Source organism: Helianthus annuus, chromosome 9, assembly GCF_002127325.2.
Source record: "Helianthus annuus cultivar XRQ/B chromosome 9, HanXRQr2.0-SUNRISE, whole genome shotgun sequence".
Taxonomy (NCBI): Eukaryota; Viridiplantae; Streptophyta; class Magnoliopsida; order Asterales; family Asteraceae; genus Helianthus; species Helianthus annuus.
Window position 1 is genome coordinate 1824459 of NC_035441.2, and position 6426 is coordinate 1830884.

The window sequence follows — 6426 nt, forward strand, 5'->3', positions numbered from 1 at the left end:
AACGCACAAGTGCAGATCCTAGGGTTGGCAGCTGCTAACGCCACCCCTTGGAATGACTTTAAGGAATTGATTAAGCGTGAATACTGCACTCGGGAAGACATCCACAAGCTGGAGGATGAGTTTTATCATTTGAAGATGACTGGGTCAGAAATCGAGGCTTACACTAAGAGGTCGAATGAGTTGGCTGTGCTATGTCCAACTATGGTGGACCCTCCCTACAAGCGTATCGAGTTGTATCTCAAAGGTTTGGTGCCAGAAATCCAGAGCCACGTAACATCGGCTAATCTCGACAACATTCAGGCTATTCAGTGCCTCGCTCACCGTATCACAGATCAGGCAGTGGATCAGAACAGACTGCCAAAGCGTATCAGCGCTACTGCTACCGCTACTGCTTCTACTGCACTTGCTACTCCCAGTGAAAGTAAGAGAAAGTGGGATGGGGATTCTAGCAAGGGATCGGCTTCAGTGCAGTCACAAGCTCAGCAGCGAAAGACAGACAGTTACCAGAATCCCAGTCAGCACTCCTCAGGCAGCTACAGACAGGGGGGATATCGAGGGAACCTTCCAAAGTGTAACCACTGCAACAGGCACCACAGCGGCCAGTGTAACAAGGGCCGTTGTCAAAGATGCCTCAAGATGGGTCACGAGGCCAAAGACTGTAGAAGCCCTCGTCCTGCGAATCAGAATCAGCAGCAGCCACCGGCACAGCAGAATCAGCAACAGGGCAACAAGGGGTGCTATAATTGTGGTGCTGAAGGTCACATCAAGAGACACTTCCCTCAGCTAAACAGGAACCATAACAACAACAACCAGGGCAACGGGAACAACAACAACAACAACGGGGGAAACAACAACAATGGCAATGATGCAAGGGGTCGTGTGTTTGTGTTGGGGCAGGGTGATGCCAGAAATGATCCCAACGTCGTTATGGGTAAGTTTCTTCTCGATGACATTTATGTTACTGTTTTATTTGATTCGGGTGCGGATACAAGTTATATGTCTTTGAAAATGAGTAAATTGTTAAAACGTGCACCAACACCCCTAAACACCAATCATGTCGTAGAACTAGCAAACGGTAAAAGTGTAGAAGCCACACAGATAGTTAAGGGTTGTAACATTGTCCTAGCTGGTCAGACCTTCTCCATCGACCTTATTCCTATAGTTCTGGGTAGTTTCGACATCGTCATCGGCATGGATTGGTTATCCAAGCAGCAGGCAGAGATTCTATGTAAGGAGAAGATCATTCGTATTCCTCGTTCGGGGAAGGAACCTCTCGAAGTTCAAGGCGACAAGAGTGGTGCTGTGGTTGGCATCATCTCTTTCCTAAAGGCTCATAAATGTTTGCGAAAGGGGCATACTGCTATCTTGGCACTGGTTACTGATGCAGCTTCGAAGGAGAAAAGAATTGAGGATATTCCTGTTGTACGCGAATTTCCTCAGGTGTTTCCAGAAGATTTACCTGGCCTACCGCCTCATCGTCAGGTCGAATTTCAAGTCGAATTAGCTCCAGGAGCAGCACCTATAGCTCGTGCACCGTATCGTTTAGCTCCAACGGAATTGGAAGAATTGTCAAAGCAACTGCAAGAGCTCTTGGATAAGGGTTTCATTCGTCCAAGCTCTTCGCCTTGGGGAGCTCCAGTACTATTTGTGAAAAAGAAGGATGGCACTTTCAGAATGTGCATCGATTATCGCGAACTGAACAAGGTCACAGTGAAGAACCGCTATCCTCTTCCTCGTATTGACGACTTATTCGACCAGTTGCAAGGGTCGAGTTACTACTCCAAGATCGATTTAAGGTCAGGTTATCATCAGCTGAGAGTCCGGGATGAGGACGTCTCCAAGACCGCATTCAGAACTCGCTACGGCCATTACGAGTTTCTTGTCATGCCATTCGGGCTTACGAACGCACCTGCAGTCTTCATGGATCTTATGAACAGGGTGTGCAAACCGTATCTTGACAAGTTCGTCATCGTCTTCATCGACGACATCCTGATATACTCCAAGAGTCAGGAGGAACACGAGCAGCACCTACGTCTTATCTTGGAACTTCTTCGAAAGGAGCAACTGTACGCAAAGTTTTCTAAATGCGACTTCTGGCTTCGTGAAGTCCACTTCTTAGGCCATGTGGTGAACAAGGATGGGATTCATGTCGACCCATCCAAGGTAAATTCGATCAGGGATTGGCCAGCACCGCGTACACCGACAGAAATACGCCAATTCTTGGGTTTGGCGGGATACTACAGACGGTTTATCAAAGACTTCTCCAAGATCGCGCAACCGCTTACTATGCTAACACAGAAAGGTGTCGTTTACAGATGGGGTAATACGCAGGAAACTGCTTTTCAGTACTTGAAGGATAGATTATGCAGCGCACCTATACTCTCATTGCCCGAGGGCACGGATGACTTCGTGGTTTATTGTGACGCATCGATACAGGGGCTTGGTTGTGTATTGATGCAGCGGGATAAAGTTATTGCCTACGCCTCTCGTCAACTCAAGGTTCATGAACGGAACTACACGACGCACGATCTAGAGCTGGGAGCTGTTGTTTTTGCACTTAAGATATGGCGACACTACCTGTACGGTACCGAGTGCACAATTTACACCGATCACAGGAGTCTCGAGCATATCTTCAAGCAGAAGGAATTAAATATGCGTCAACGACGATGGGTCGAACTGCTTAATGATTACGAATGCGCTATCAAGTATCACCCAGGCAAGGCCAATGTTGTGGCTGACGCCCTCAGTCGGAAAGACACTCTACCGAAGCGCGTGCGAGCGCTACAGCTTACTATTCAGTCTAGTCTTCCTTCTTAGATACGAGCTGCTCAGATGGAAGCTCTAAAACCCGAAAACGTCAAGGCTGAAGCCTTACGTGGTTCAAGGCAACAAATGGAACAAAAGGAAGACGGCGCCTACTATGTAACGGGCCGTATTTGGGTCCCACTTTATGGCGGTCTACGAGAGCTTGTGATGGACGAAGCGCACAAGTCTCGCTACTCGGTACATCCAGGCGCGGATAAAATGTACCACGATATCAAAACAACATACTGGTGGCCAAGTATGAAAGCCCATATCGCCACCTATGTTGGCAAGTGCTTGACCTGTGCGAGAGTCAAGGTTGAATATCAGAAACCAGCAGGTCTACTGCAACAACCCAAGATACCACAGTGGAAATGGGAAGAAATTTCCATGGATTTCGTTACGGGCTTACCTAGATCCCAGCGTGGGAATGACACTATCTGGGTGATCATTGATCGACTCACAAAGTCTGCTCACTTCTTGGCTATCAAAGAAACGGATAAGTTTTCTACCTTAGCAGACATTTACTTGAAGGAAGTTGTTTCAAGGCACGGGGTGCCCATCTCCATCATTTCAGATCGCGATGCACGATTTACGTCAGAGCTATGGCAAGCGATGCACAAGTCCTTCGGCTCACGATTAGACATGAGCACAGCATATCATCCTCAGACGGATGGGCAGTCTGAGCGAACTATCCAAACTCTAGAAGACATGCTTCGAGCGTGTGTTATCGATTTCGGCAACGGCTGGGAAAAGCACCTCCCTTTGGTGGAGTTTTCATACAATAACAGCTATCATACCAGCATTCACGCCGCTCCATTCGAGGCATTGTACGGACGTAAATGCCGGTCACCTCTCTGTTGGGCAGAGGTGGGGGATAGTCAAATTACGGGTCCAGAGATTGTAGTGGACGCCACAGAAAAGATTGCGCAGATACGACAACGCATGGCGGCAGCGCGCGACCGTCAAAAAGCCTACGCGGATAAGCGTAAGAGACCATTGGAATTTCAGGTCGGGGACCGGGTTTTACTTAAAGTCTCACCCCGGAAGGGTGTGGTTCGTTTTGGCAAACGAGGCAAACTCAATCCGTGGTATGTTGGACCGTTCGAGATCATTGAGAAAATTGGCAAAGTAGCCTACAGATTAAACCTACCTCCTGAACTCGGTGCAGTTCACAATGTATTTCATGTGTCGAATCTGAAGAAGTGCCTGTCATATGAGACCCTTATAGTTCCTTTTAAGGAACTCACTATCGACGAACGGTTGCAGTTCGTCGAGGAACCTGTTGAAATCACGGACCGGGATGTTAAGGTCCTCAAACACAAGAGAATCCCTCTTGTTCGAGTTCGTTGGAACTCCCGACGTGGCCCAGAGTACACCTGGGAACGCGAAGACCAAATGAAAGAAAAGTACCCCCAGTTATTCGAAACCAATGCATCCACTACTGAGGCTGAAGCTACTACTACTGAATTTCGGGACGAAATTCCAAATCAACGGGGGGATGATGTGACACCCCAGGAAAACCAGTGAACGATATAACTTACCTAGCTTCCTCAGTGAGCGTGTACCAAATTTCGGGACGAAATTTCTTTTAAGTTGGGGATAATGTGACAACTCAAAATTTCCAAGATTTCTATTTCGTATTTGTTGCACGATCATGTATTGATTGCCATGAAATTATATATGTTTTGATTGTTTGATTGTGTATAGTTGTTGGTTATTTGTGAAACTTGTCAAATGTGTAAACTTGGTGGTGGAACTATGAAACAGTTATGAGATGGTGTGCATTTGTAAATTATAATACTTAGGGATGTAGATGGTAATTAGTGAAATCCTAAATACTTAACCCTAATCTCATTTCTCTAATCATTTTGCACACAAAACTAAATCACGTACTTGCAACTCTCTAATCCTCCTAGCAATCATCACCAAATCATTGGCAAGGCACCACAAGTTTGATTACTTTCTTTCTCTAGCATCAACACAAGGTAATTGTTTAATCATTGTTGTGATTAATGGTTGATTGTTTGATTGTTTCAAATTCTTGATTCTTGTGAATTCTTGTAAACCCTAGCCTTGATTTGATGGTTCTGTACACTAAATTGAGTATGATTATTCTGATTTTGATGATGTGTTAATCGTATAATCGATTCTCTTGATGATTTAAGATGCTAGATATGATGAATGGATGATTGTTAATTGATCAGTTCGTTGTGAAAATGCATGAGTTAGGGTTTGCATCGTATGAGAACGTAACTGATATGATCGTCTCCTGTATTGGAATTCATGTTATTGATTGTCTGAGTTTAATAGGTATAACATGATCCGAATATAATGAATTAGAATGGTCCGAGTATAAAGACTTAGAGTGGTCCGAATATAATTGAATTGTAATGGACCGAGTATAAATGGACCACCTTGGTCCGAGTTTAAGTAAATTAACCTTGGTCCGAGTTTAATTAAGTTAACCTTGTCCGACTTTAATCAATTCCCTTGGACCGAGTTTAATGGATGTTGTATGTCCGAGTTACTTGATGATTAGGTGGTCCGAGTTTAAGCTTGGAACCCCTTGTCCGAGTATAATGTAGGCAAGTGGTCCGAGTATAATGTAAGCAAGTGGTCCGAGTTTAATGATTAATTGGTTGGTCCGAGTATAATGATGATATATGGTCCGAGAATAATGTCACACATGGACCGAGTTTAATGAATTCTAATGGGTCCGAGAATAATACTTGATATTGGTCCGAGTTTATTGTATTCAATGCTTGTCCGACTTTAATCAATGTACTTGGTCCGAGTTTATTGACCTCATAATGGACCGAGTTTAATTAATCAAATGGTCCGAGTATATGCTTGGGCCGAGATTAGTGAAATGACTAATGTCCGAGTTTAATTGGGCCCGAGGTTATTGAATGAGTATGTAGTCTGACTTTCTTGACATCTGAGTTTTACCATCTGTGTACTGTGTGATACAATAACAGCATGTTTTGTTCTACATGAAGTGATAACTATGTTGCTGTAATTGTGGTATATTACTGTGTTTATGTGCAAACCATGTTAGTTGAGTATGTAATCGATTATCAAACTCAGTTGATTGAACGCCAAGACTTGTAAACCCTAATTGATAACTGATTTCAAACACTTACATTATATCCTGTGCAACATATCCTAGGTCGTGTGTAACGGACTTAGGCCATTGTTAAACCCTAGAGCATAGCATACCGAGCAAACCGAGGTGAGTTCACACTCCTACTAAGGCATGGGATTCCCGGGTCGTGGGAATGGGATAAAGGTTACCATTGACTAAGAACGTATATATGCTTTTCCTAGACTATCACCTAACATGGTCCTCGGATGTCAGGACGGTTCCGTAGGTTAGGATAACACCTACGTGGTCATATGCCAATTACTGCCTCGGATGTCAGGCACGCACGTAAAACCTACGTGTACGCATTACTTACTTCTATCCTTGGTTGTGAAGGATACGTGCGTAAAACCTACGCACACCCCATACGCGCTACTGTTCTCGGACGAAGAACAGGGATGATACGAGTAGTAGATACGAATAGTCTAGTGGTCACATAACATGGGAAGCCCCCACCTGTATAACTTACTATTGGCCCA